Source organism: Bombus fervidus, chromosome 14 (genome assembly GCF_041682495.2).
Source record: "Bombus fervidus isolate BK054 chromosome 14, iyBomFerv1, whole genome shotgun sequence".
NCBI classification, from domain to species: domain Eukaryota; kingdom Metazoa; phylum Arthropoda; class Insecta; order Hymenoptera; family Apidae; genus Bombus; species Bombus fervidus.
In genome coordinates this window covers 1,079,367-1,093,124 of record NC_091530.1, presented here as the reverse complement: position 1 = coordinate 1,093,124, position 13,758 = coordinate 1,079,367, and positions in this window count along the sequence as shown.

Genomic DNA, 13,758 nt, shown 5'->3' with positions numbered 1-13,758 from the left:
TTTCTCTGTGTAAGCAAAGGATTAGATTATTTGAACGTTAGGAACTTACAAATAATCTATCGAATGTATCTAATGTTTCTACGTTATTATCAAAGATGAATATGAAACGATCATCCAAGCGATTGAACAGATCGATCGCCTCTAACCTGTTCCTATCGCTAATTCCAGCAAACTTACTTAAACGCTAAGACGAAGATAATAGAGCAGGCGAAGGAAGCAATTCGTCGGTCGAAGACGGAAGCACGCAAAGCTTGGAAGTCGATTGATGGAGGAAACACGGCAGATTCGAGAAAGGACGATCTCAAGGTTGGCGAATCGGGAACACGGGAAAAGGCTGGTGGATGCAAAATTTCTCGAGTGCTTGGATTCGCTTTTCCCGATAACGACGGCTGCAAAGGAGATCCAGAGGGAGCTTGCCAAACGAACGAAGCTGGTTTCTCCTTATTAACGAAGGAATTCTTGCGATCTAGCTCAGAAATCGAAATTGTTTGAAGCTTGAAATTATGCAATTAGATAGGCAAGAATAAGAGGATCGCGGACGGATAAAGAGAAAGTTTAACGAAAGGTTGAAATTACAAATTAAACTCGTGCAGCGACAAAGGGAGGACGCACTCGATGGAAAAAAGCTCGAATCGACAAACCGGTCGAACGTGGCTATGACACGAAACCTCCGATCGAACGTCCTTTAAAGCCCAACGAAAAATAAAGCCGTCGAAAGGACTAGAACCAAAAAAAAAAAAAAAAAAAAAAAAGAAAAAACAGAGCTACAGCGCAGAAGGAAAAAGAAGATCGCAGCAGCCGGGAAAATCTGTCAAACGCACGAACCACCCCATCGACGTTCCCAGCATTCGGTAGAGCGCTAAAAAATCAGTCTCCGATAAGGCTACTCTCCATCTGAAATCACGGGCAACAAAACCCAAAATTCAAACGTATGTCTGGGTTTTGTCAGACAAATAAGAACCACTGCACTGCCGACAAGAAACGATAAAACAAACCGACGTTAACCAACTATGCGGTATATCGGAGGAAGCGCGACGATGGATCGTCAAAAGGGGTTGGTGAACGAGAGAAAGGCGTTTGAAGAGAAAGTGACAAGGACAAAGAATGGAAATGCGACGTTTTGAAGATCGCGAGGAGCGAGATGGAACGAGAGATTCGGGATATTCGTCGAAGAAACCGAACAGAGAGAAAAGCGGTTGCGATGGAAGAGGGCGAGGACGTGACGCCGGCGCGAGAGGAACCCCGTAGGTCAAGGTCGTCGCAGGTGGCGTCGAGCCCCGTGGTACGCCCCTGACACCCCACTCGACCGCCAGAAAGCTTCATGCAGGACGATCTTTGCCTCTCTCGAGATCGATATGCCCAACCCGTTCAGGCTAGGCCGTGTGTGCAGGCAAAACTAGCTGCTTTCTTCTCGACGAACCTGCGCCGGATCGTCGTGAAAATCGCTAAAGCCGAAAAATATAAAATCTGGTACGCGGTACGTTTGAAAGAATCGAAAGAGACGGGAATATAAACGGGTCGAATCAGTTGATGGATTGATACTCGCGCGAATAGACATCCCTCCGGCTGTTTATTTTCTGGGCGTTGATCTTCATTTTCGGGGATTGTCCAAGTTTGATACGTGATTAGGGGTCGGAGAATCGATGTGTTCGACTTGGGGTGAATTAGCTAGATCCTGTGGGATTCTTCGAAATTTATTCTCACGCCATGGACTTGTGGCTGGGATCATCGTGGAACGTTTAGTCGTTGATGCTTTATGCCGGCTATAACGATTTCCTATATATGTGAAAAGAATGTGAATTACGGGGAATGAAATTCTGGATAATGAGGAATTGTTTGGGTTGGATTTAGTGGATTTAGAGAGATCTAGAGACGAAGATAGGGCAGAAGAGTGTTTGGGTAGATTAGTTGACTTTATTGGTTTTATCAAGAGGGTTTCTTAAGACGAGGAAGGTGAAGATCCTGGACGGTATAAAGTTGAACGTATCATTGATTGGAATAATAATTAGAACTAATACTGCGCATGTATAGATCAATATAGATTTAATATCGTACGTTCAGAAGGGGATCATTTAATCACCTTCTTTAATCATTTATTTATTGAGATTTAGTATACTAGTCCCGAAGGGCAAAGATGATTTGTGTCTTGTACTTTCTCAAGATAATTTGCAATTCTGAAACAGCAAAAGTTATAGGAACTTTAAATGGAACAGCTTCTGGCTGCTCTTCGAAGTAATTTCAAGGATAAAGTACACGTACGTAAGAGGGAACTTGTGCAAAATTTTATTTCCACTTAAACATCATTGAAATTCCTCCAAAAATATAATATATAAATAGAGTTTATTAATTGTGTGAATTTATTAATATCTTCCGCAAATATCCTTACCACTAATCAATCCCTTGTCGTCCCATACTTGTCGATGTCATCACACCAAGAGAAATGCAACAAATGATAAACGTCAGGAAGCACTAGGTACTAAATGTTATCGTACAAAGGCAAAACGCTGAAGCGCCGCTTTGCATCGCTTCGCTTTTTTGGCGCTGAGTTGCAGAGCAACAAATATTTTGCTTCGTATTTCGCGATTCGAAGATCTCACGAAAATTCGCCTCTTGATATTATAGGCACGCTTCTAACAATTCCCTATTAATAGTCATTTGTCGTATCGATCTATTTCGTTCGATTTCATGACGTTTCATATTCGACCAAATACCAAAATTTCCGATTTCGTTAAAAAATTCGGTCGATATAAATTGTGCGAGTATTTATAAACGGTAATATACAGAGTGCGATCGAAAATTATGTAAAGGCGATCGCTTATGAAGAAATGAGAAGAAAATATGGAATAAAATTGACGACGCTTCCTTTTTCGAGAAAAAGCGAGTTTGACGAATTATCGAGTGTACTTGGACGTGGCAAATTCTGTACCAGACAGGAGAAACGATCGACAGGATGTTATTCTACACGTGACAGTAAGTTGCAAAATGTAGAACAAAATACTAGGGCCAAGTCTTAACAAACACGTGGAAATTCTATTTTTACGAGAAAAATTCAACGGCAAATTTTATTTCACATTTTTGATTTATTCGGTTCAAGTATGCTCGGCAAATCGTCGAAATCGATTTTCTCGCGAACGAAACGTCTAACGAAGGAATTTCTATATCTCTACATCTTTTTACGAAGAATCACCTCACGCTCGCTTATACATAACTTCCCTACCCTATATAGCGTAGAAATCACTATAATCAGCTCCTGTTCATTTACTTTTCCAGCTAAGTAACTCACGAACGATTTGTCACGCGATCGGCTATAAAATAAAAATCAGAATTTTCTTTCGTGCTGTTAAACGTCTAAAAATGAACGTCCTTATTATCCATGGCAGCCTAGAAGACAGAATCCTTCGCGCATCCGTTTAGATTAGGCCTCTCGTGCAGCCGCATACAAACTATAAATATATATCTTTATTCTACGAGAAATTTTTCTAGAGAGATAGACGGTCACGGTGTCTTTCCACGAGATTTTTCTCTCGAATATAATAACGCCGGAGGAATATCCGACAAAAGTCGTCCGTCGATTCTACGTATTTCGGAACCGACGTCGTCGAGAATTCTCACGTGACGGTTTACGGGTACTCGTTCTGCTCGCGTGACTTCTCGCCCTGGCGTTCTCCACGTGGAAACACCGATACCAGCAACGATTACATTGGCAAACGCGAGAGGCTGTTGCTTTGCAGGCACGTGCGACGAAAATCGAAACTTTATTCACTCGTGTTGTTTAAAAGGGGAATTTAAATTATATTTAATGAGTTATAAATTGCCAGATTATTTAAATTAACCCGAACATAAATTTCTGTAAGACACACGTGGCTTTTTATTCTTCTGGATCTGAACACGTAAATCTCGCGTGATACGAAATTAACGTTTGGTCTTTCTGTCATTCTTAAATTGCGAAACATAATACAGAAGGCGCGTTCAGGGTTATCTTGTAAAACTCACATCGATAAGAATAGAATTTAGATCGCATTTAATATGTTACAAATTATCTGAATTTGTTTTAATCAATGCGATGATAAATTATCGTAAGATAAAAATAATTCGTTGCTCTCACTTGCAATTGCATAATTCTCACGTGATACGCAATTAACGTTTGGTCTGCCTTCGGTTATTAAATTATTGCGACTATCGTAGAAGAATTTTTGTTTCGAGTGTAATAGGAATGTAAATTGCAAAAATTATCCCCCAAGGCTTTGTAAAACTATCGACGTGTTAGAAATTACAAAAAGCATCCTTTTACGCTATAAAAATGTTCAACCTCGCTCGATTCATTTTTTTCATTCCGAAATCTCTGGTTGAAAGCTGCTTCCAGATAGATCGATTCCGATTAATACTGCAATGTAATGTAAGCTCGTCCCTTGAAGGATTACCTTAGCGACCTTGAAACTCTTCCGGAAAATTTTTAGGTCCGTGGCGACAACCTGCGATAAAATTCAATTTACCGCGACAAGGTCGGCCCCTGGAGCTTTACGACACGTCGATCGTATAATTCGAAGCTTCTTTTCTCGATCGCGGTTCGTCGTTGTCTCTTCCTTCGTTCGATTCTCCTAGCAAGTTCGAGTGGTCGCGGTTATGGATTTTGAGTTTAAATCGCTCGACTTTTATCGAAAAATTCCTCGAGAAAGGTGGGCATGTTGGGATTCCGCGTGGTTCGATGATCGATTTTAAACTATGTATGGGAACATGTATTATAGTTGATATATTGGCTATGACTTTCCATATGATTAATTAGCAACATACTAATTATAACGTATATTCCCATATATAGGTTAGTATTCCGATACATATATTGGTGGTTGGTCCAACATAGTTGGCAATAACTTCAGAGCTTCTACCTTTACGAATTACCAACGAATTTTAATTAAATTATTCTTAACGTTAAAATTAAACCTAATTACTAACCTATTGCCATTACTACTAACTAGAAAACCTAATTAATAAAAATATGCAAGTGATATAATTTTGATAAAATCTTACTTATCGTAGTCGCATAATTTCATCGTATAATTTTAATTCTCGTCACTTTACGTTAATATTATTTAATATATCGTATTAATCGTATTATTTAATCATTAGTAACACGAATAGAAAACATGTAAAATCCTGTACATGTCATATCTAGCGTGAAGAAGGTATATTCAGCAATATATTATATTTCCGTGGCGTATGTATTGAATTGAATCGGTTGATGATTGTATGCGTAGAAGATACGAAACGCGATAAGATTGCGTAGGAAACGAGTTATGAATCGTACGAGGAAAAGGGGACAAGAACTTGCGGTTGTGTGCAAGGAAGAAAATAGGAATAACACCCTTGTGAAAGTAGTTGTATTCAGTTGTTGTATCGAATCGGGTTGTAACGTTAAATTCTATATTTAGTCGGTTTTCTTACGCGTTCGAGGTAATACCATTGTTGAGATGTCGATTTTCTTCGTTCTCTGCATCGATTGTACTTACTTTAAGCGACGAAGCTCGTTATCCTTGACGAGATAAAGGTTTGCCGAGTTGAGACGAGTGTCTCGTAGCTGGATCTATCCTCGAAATATTTTTACGATATTTCTGTAAGAGAAAATTCTCGTTTCGTATTTCTACTCGTTAATTGTTCATCTTTTTCACAACTTTCTACGATAAGCGTATTATGCAAAAGGAAGAAGCTACGCGTAGCTTCCACCGCATTGTTCCGCAGCGTTATCGACTAACGCGTCCCGTTTGTCGAATTTCAGGTAACTTGTCCCATTTATTTGCCCAGGTGTTGGCTTACCTAGAAACTTCTAGTCATTTCGAGCATCTATCGTTTATATTATTCGTAATATATTAATATATATCGTGATATATTATTCAACCTTCGTACTTTAATATTGCGCTCTGACAAATTATTTATTAATCGATTGAGCTTAATTAAAGCTAATAATTCAAGCTAAATAAATATGCTCGTTTAAATTTATCAAATGTCAGAAATCTTTTCGATTTACACGCGAATGCACAGGTACGACGTAACAATCGATCAACGTTTCGAACGTTCCAAAAAGCCATAAATATTCCGAGCTATACAAATTCAGTATAACGTTGGTATAATTAAAGCAACGCGAATATGTTCTGTTTAAACGTTCCACCGCTACTATCGGATAAAGCGTCGATTAAAATTCCGTCTCGTCTGCGAACCATTCTGTCTTTCTTCAGCGCCCAAACGAAATTCAGCGGTAATAGCTCAGGTTGCCTCGTCGAGAAATATTCATCGTGCCAAGGAAGCGCGCATGAGAATTAAAGATTCATAGAACGATGCTAAAATTAGCTTTCCAATCTCGACCAGAGGATTCTCATCTTTCTCCGTGTCGCCGCTACTCTATGAATTTCTCTAGGGAAGCAGTCTCGATTTTTAATTGATATCTCGTAATTTGACAGGGGATTAATTCGAGGAGATGTTACGTCAAAGTATCGTTTCACATTCTGAAGAATTTCTCAAATCCGCTCGAATCGGTGCTCGTCGTGCGAAATATTACCGACCATAATTATTTGCGCAGAATTGTTTCAGAAATAAGAGCACTTTCTGCCTATTGTCGTAAGTGTCCACGATTTACCGATTATTTAACACAAAAATCTCCAATTTCCATCGATCTTTTAAATTACAATCAACGTAGCAAAAATCTACTTAGCTTCCACGTCGGTTAACAACTTTTTCTTTAAACGGACTGCGATTCTTCGCGAAACTCGTAAACCAGCGCCATCGTAAATATCGTTCGCCTATTTTACTTTAGACTTTAATTAATTTAGATTAATTTCCATTTTAGAAATTAATCTAACAGGCTTAATTGTGCTGAAGCAGCGCGTACACCATAGCAAATAAAATGGTTGCTGCTTGCTAGGGGCGCCATTAGAGACACGCGTGCAGCAAAGGGGTGGTTCGAGGGTGATTCCAGGACCATTCGGCCAAGGACGAGTGGGGTCAAGTCCTGGAGATGCAACAGATAGCTCCGACTGTCTATACGTAGCTCTTTCACCGAGGGGTGGGAACGAAGGAAAAGAGGCTGGTTCGATTTTTCTCTTCGAATCGTTGCCGCAGAATCCCTGGATTTCAGTGTCGCGCCAATAAACGCTGGCCACGTCGAACTGAATTACAAAAGGCGGTTTAACGAGCCAGAGGGATTGTTTTCCCCTTGCTTTCTCGCCGATAATCTCTCCGCGAACGTTGCTATTATTCGATCGGCTTTAATCGATGATTCTAATCGACGGTCCCTCGGATGTTGCGATTTCTAAAACGTAGGGTATAGTTTAGATCGGTAAGAAACTTTTAGAGGTATCGGAGAAATGATTTTTATTTGGAAGTAATTTAAAACTGAATAGGGAATGGGGCGTTTACGGAGGTTTATCGCGTGGAAAGAAGAAGAAACTTTTGATAAATGCTAAAGAAATAAATATCGTAGGTATTAGACGAGCCAATTAATTTGCTGCTTTTTTAAACGGAGTTAAAGTTTTATATTTAATGTTCAATTTCTTTCCAAACATATTTACTCGTACTTGGAAAATTCGGGTCATGGCTTACGAATCGATCACGCGAGCAATACGTTCGAGAAGAAGACAAATATCTTTGACTAGAAAATTCGAATCCGATAATTTTGTAAAACTATAAATCGAACGAGCTGGTAAACTTCTTTTTACGATGATAACAGAGATTATACCGAGATTATAATTAACATTTCTGCTGGAACGAACAGTTAATCGCGAATTTATTGTTAGTCGATGTTTTAACGAAAGGATTTTAACTCGATCGTTAAATCCGAATCATGGATCATGGATCACGACATAGAAGATCCAGCAGATCGTACTAGATGGAGCCTGGTGTCTGACATTCCAGACGCGACGAGGCTTACGCTCGCTTTGGCCGCGGGCAGAGAAAGCTCGAGCCAGCCTCGAAGGCTTCAGCTGATATCGTCGCGGTTGCCTCTTCTTCTTTTCCTTTCACCGTCGCGGCATATGTCACGCCAGGGCCGCACGATTTCCAATGGAATCGTGCCTCGTACCCTGATAACGATCGAGATGGTTTCACGTACCGACCTCAAAGATCATCCGAGAGAATCGCTGATCGTGATCGAGCGCGTCTTTGATCTTGTCTCCGACTAATCGCCATTGTTACTCGTTTCTCCCTTTTGTTCTTCATTACGGAAATGGGAAAGTATTTTGAATAATTCGCCAGGATAATTATGTGAATCTTATTCAAGGAAGTAGCCTCTGTTTTGTGGAAGTAGATAATTTAACGGAGGAAATTAAACGTAGAAAATATCCATATTAATAGGCGCCCTGCCCTCTTTAATTAAAAAACATTTCCTCTGCCATTTCGAAGCCGAGGAAATCTGAAGTTCTTTTTCTTATTTTATCTTCGCGTCGTCTCTTTCTTCTGCTCTTAATTTAATTTAAAACGCGAAGGATCGTAGCGCGCAGATGAAAAAAATGCTAAATAGGACATTTTAACCGAGGAAAACGGTGTTATTAAATATGTTACAACTTTGAAAGCGAAACAAATAAAATGAATTTCTAAGTAAAGAGAATCGCGCGTAAGCCAAAGCTTCGGAAATGAAATTGTAAATTAAGAAAAGAATTAAGAACAACGTATCTCTGGAAATTATTGCGTAGACCTTTCGATATTTCAATGTCAAACTTTTCTCAGACGATATTCCGATTAATCGCAGTCTCTCGAGTGCGGACTTGTAATTGAAACTCTGCGGATTCGGTAATTTGAATATGAAAGACAGTAGTTGTTTATTCATGTAATAAACAAGATCGTAAATTATGCGCAAGAATGTAAGAACCGATAGAAACGAACCGCTGATCTCGTTCCAATTAAACGACACGGCGGACGTCATAATAAAACCTTCGTTAAATTGCATTAGATGTCGTCAAGTGCGGTCATAAGAAAGTCCCGACGTTTCACATTTACAACTTACCGTCTTTGAGAAACTTTATCTTAAAATCTAATTGAGTAACCCACAATTATCATCTTCGTTAAAATTCAGCATTAATACTTGGCATTAAAATTCATTTGCCTTCAAATGTCTGGTTTTAACGTTACTTAATATCTTAATGTTAATGGTAAAATAGATTTTTCGCAGGGAAATTTAGCAAACGATGCCAGCCCTTGACGATATAAGAACGTAATCGATTAGCGATCGTGTTACGAACCATCGTGGAATCGAGCGACGATTCAAAAACAAAATTTTCTGGCTCGATGGTTTTCGAGATACAATTATTATTATTAACATTTAAACTACGAATGTTTGTTCATTTGTGAGAAATGTACGAAAAGTAGGAGAATGCACAGAAATCCTGTGATGTGCAAAATATCTAAGGCAAAGTAGTCGTTGAAACGGTTAGAAGATAAAAAGAGAATTTGATGGATTAATTTTGGCAAAAATTCCCACACGTTTTTAGTAATTTCCAATGCAAAAACCTAAGATCGGTCGCGTTTTAACTCTCGATCGTTTCAACTACTCAAAGTCCTGAGCCATTAAATTTATATTCTGACTCAGCATGCGCCATCGAACAGCCCCACGATGCATTTACCGCGCGATCGACGCGTCGACAACTGTGGTTTAGCAAATTAACCGATCATCAAACAGAATTTCGTTGCTCAGGCACGGGTTTCAAAGCATAGTAATGCTTTCGCGGGTGTGCGCATTTTTTGAACAGCGAGGAAACGATCATTGGCATTCCACGCGATCATTCCTTTAAATAGATACCACTCGAAGGATAACGGACCTTGTTTCCTTCTTCGATTTTCTTCCCTACCGAAGGAATCCTTGTCACGCGATAAAAATAAAAGTCTTTCGCCTCGAAGGACAAAGCGCTATAACCTGCTGCTCTTTTTTTTTTTTTTTACTTCTTTTTTTCTTTCTTTTTTAACGAATAGGTTAATTCGTCGTGATCTCGCGATCGACGCGAAAGAAACGACGATTATGTAATTTGTTACGCTAATCGGGGAGCTTCGGTTTCGTAGCGTCTGGCTACCTTTCGCTTTTCGAGGGATTGGACATTTATCCGTGAACTTTGAAGTTTCGATGGGCATTTTGATAATGACACGTTCGTTCGTCTATCCTTCATGCGCGAGAAATTAAAACAAAGTTTAGTGGTTTCGTTTCGTGGAACGTCAGATGGAAAAATACTCCGGTTAGAAAAGCATAACACGATGTTTGCTTTAAAAATAGAAGAATTTGTGCGATCGTAAAAGCACACGACGGACCATCGACTTGACACGTTAAATGGAGACGAGAGTAGCTGATCGTAATTTACATCAAATATCGAAGTTTTATCAGAAATGTAACGAATTAGGCTTACAAAGTTAAATCGATCGTTCTTCAAAATGTGAGACAAAATCTTCGATTCGGAAGAACGTGCGATACGTTTCGTGACTCGTAATGCAGATCGTTGTTTTTCATCGCTTTCTAAATGCATCCCGCGACACTGAGAACTCCAAGCTAGCTTTCAATCACGCGAATCATCGAGACGAACCCAAGTAGAAGACGTACACTTCCTCCTTGCTGTCTACCAATTTGAATAACCATCGCTTTGCGGGATCTATACGATCGAAAACGAGGAAGATCGATTCAATGCATAGATAACGATCATCATCTGGAAATCGATTTGTTTGTTTGTTCATCTCGCTTCGAAGATCACACGATTATCTAACTCTCGTAACTCTCCCATATCAATCAAGTTTGAAAAGACTAAAAGAAATTTTTCAAATAAAACTTCCAAACATCGTTACATATTCAACGTTCCCCTTTAGCTCGAATATTCCTCGACTACCACTTCTTCTTCTTCTCCTTCTTCGCGCTTTTTTCAAGGAGAAATGCTTCGACGATACCGGGTCATAGCAGGATGAGTAACATCCGAATAATCGAATAATAGAATCGTTAAGCACGCACACTTGGTTTCTCGACGACGTCGTTTATGCTTCTTCTCCGCCTCGGAAAAGGGCAAATTCCTGTAGCTGAATTTAACGATAAACGCCGGCCAGAGCCGGTTCACCGTCGTTTCACAATGAGATTTCGATACCAATACACAAGTCCGTGACGTGGTTGTTCGCAGAACCGATGTGCCAATGTGAGCCAAGCAAAAACGTGACATAGACGATTTCACTTTTTTCGGACTTGTGTCCGACCTACGAAACGTATTCGTTAATCTTTGAGAGAAGTCACGTTCGCTATGACGCGTAGATGAAACGTTCGCGATTTTGATCTTCCTCTGCGCGCAAAAACCTATATATTACTACCGACCATAGTGTTTTTATTCGAACGAAAGAACTAGCAACTGACGATTAATATACTGCCCAGCAATCTTATTACTTTTCTTATCGTTATTAGTATAGTATTAAATGAAATTATTGCTACATCTCAAATCAGGAATTTACCGATATACGGAATCATCAGCTGCACAAATTTCATTAATCGTCCAAGTATTAATAATTAATACTTAAGAGTGTAACGTGTCCAAACACTGTCACAGATTCGATCGCTATCAAACAACACTCGTAGGATTCTCGTTCTTTCTCACCAACCTGGCAATCGCGCTAACAATTCTATCAACGATGTCACAAATCAATCCTCGATCTCACAGTTAGCATAATTTACGTTCGCCTAATTGCAGACCCAACGAAACAACGTAACGATCAACTCCATTCATCGTTCGTCACACGAAACATCAAATTACAGCATGTTCGATTTGGATAACAATTGCGAGAGAGAAGAAGAGGACGCACGCTTATTAAATCGTTCTCGCGCGAACGAAATCGTTCACCAAGCAAAGGGTACATTCCATGTGGCTGGGTTCGCGACCATCTCTGGTCGCGAGCCATCGATTTGCCTGGCAACCTGCTGGCGCGGCGCAACGGTCGAAAGATTCGAGATCGTTGGCATTTACGTGCCGGCCCGCGTCGCGATTCCAAGAGACGGACGACGATGGTGCAATAGACGCGTGTGCAGACTTCCTAACCAGGCGGCACGTCATCTACCCCAAAATGCCATCCGAGCCCTTGCTTCGATCTGACATTTCGACGCCAGGATGAGAAGCCGGGGTTGAATTTCGGTATTTAGAATACAACGTTTGAAACGTCTTGCCGATAGTCTTTCTGTTTACCAGATAAAAGGATTGCAGGATTTTTCGCTTTCCTTTTTTTATCTTCCGCACTTTCTTTCTCTGCAGGATTTTCCGAATCTTCGTTCAAAGTGGCTGATAGCGTTCCAAGTTCTGTAACGTACTTGTAGGTAATTTATAGTCTTTCAAACGTCGTAGCATATTTATAATTTTGCAGTATATATATAGTTGTTGATTAAAATTAAATGTAAAAACTTTACTTGAGAATGAAAGGAAGAAATGATTCAAGAACTTCTCAAACAAAGTTACGAAATACGGGTATAGTAAGATAAGGGTACTCCGTGAGTCTCGGGGAACGAGTTTGAACGGTAGTTCGAAGCTCGAGCAAGCGAATCAGGGCACTTCGTTTCTGAGATGTGTAACCGCGACAAGATCGAATTAGGAAGACAAATGAGTGCAACGGCTCCTGGAATCGCAGTCAGTCACGTTGCATCTACGGCTGAATGAGTGCAGTTGCATCCGAACTCGTTTCACTTTCGACGCGGTGCCACGCGTACTCGCGTTTCCAAAGCAACGGAAAACTTGTATTTTCTCTGTTACGTAAAAATCTCCGTTGCGAAAAAGTCCAGAAATTGCACCGCCCCGATTTTTCTACCATTGTGTTCTATTCGTAACGTCTCCGTTACTTGAGAACACGTTCGTTCGAAAATAACAGCCTCTGCGTCTTACGAACTATGCATTTTACTGAAATTTTATTTCTACTCGAAACGGTGTACTCGTGAATCATACCGTTTTACAACAACGTTCCAAACAATAAACACCGTATCGATCCTGCGATTTTATCGCTCAAGATCGTTAAACTCGTGAATATGCCGAGAGTCGAAGTTGCTGCAATTCACTGCAGGGAATCGCGACCGTGAATTTAAAGCGATCAGACCGAAAGCAATTTCGACTCGTACAATACGAACGATGTTCTTGTAGTTTGAGTAATTTGATGAATTTCGTGTAAACGGTTGATAACGAATCGTATGCAAGATCGAAAAGATAAAACTTTCAAGCGTTTACTTTACGATCATTTATATGTCATTTTAACTAGCTTGAAATATAAAACGCATCGAACGCGTTATACGTATAAAAATATACGAAATGCGCGTGAATTTCTTTATCAAGAACAAAATCATCCTACCCTTTTATTCGTCGCTTTGTAGATAAGAGGGTTCTCAAACTCTTGAGAAGTAATCTATATGGTAAATGTACCGCCAATTACAAGGAAAAGATACAAAGAAAAATTTTACTTCATTTATTATCGTATATCTCAAGAGATGGAAGTAAAGTAAGAAATTTACGATAAAGTATCTAGAAAATATAAAATATGAGTAGGCGTGGTAGCACCTATGTCCGGCAGTGTATCTACCCTCGTTTCTGCGATTCAACGCATCATCCACACGACCCACGGGTTAAGTTGAGGCTTGTTGTCTTCTAGACGAGACACTCCTACGCCACTGCATCCTGGGGAGCAGGAGCGAGGCAACGATTGTCGGATCGACGCAGAACAGCGACGATCGAAGAGGGGGCCCAACAGGGTACAACGTGGTGGTGGAAATATAAGGCGCGACGAGTGGCG